Source organism: Eimeria mitis, genomic scaffold (genome assembly GCF_000499745.2).
Source record: "Eimeria mitis Houghton genomic scaffold, Emh_scaff1462, whole genome shotgun sequence".
Taxonomy (NCBI): domain Eukaryota; phylum Apicomplexa; class Conoidasida; order Eucoccidiorida; family Eimeriidae; genus Eimeria; species Eimeria mitis.
In genome coordinates, this window is record NW_013569348.1 from 3,503 (window position 1) to 3,711 (window position 209).

At 53.1% G+C, this 209-nt stretch overlaps 1 protein-coding gene across 1 annotated transcript in view; it reads right to left on the reverse strand.

Moving 5' to 3' along the window:
* Positions 1–209, reverse strand: part of EMH_0037520 (uncharacterized protein) — a gene marked incomplete at both ends in the record, with an annotated part of 3,460 nt that overhangs the window by 1,958 nt on the left and 1,293 nt on the right. The gene's annotated exons all lie outside the window — the stretch shown is intronic.

Here is a 209-nt window from a genome sequence, read left to right on the forward strand (position 1 = left end):
GGTCTGCGTGTATGCCTGCCTGTGTGCATGTATGCATGCATGCATGCACCAATGCATGCACACACAACAGGGGCCTGGGGAACAGCCTCCTTGTTAGCGGAATCAACAAATATACCGATGCGGAAACACAAGAAAAAAGGCAGCAATGCCAGCTGTAGCCAGTCAGCGTGATGGTGTGTACGTACAGCTGGGGTCAGCACCTTGAACGC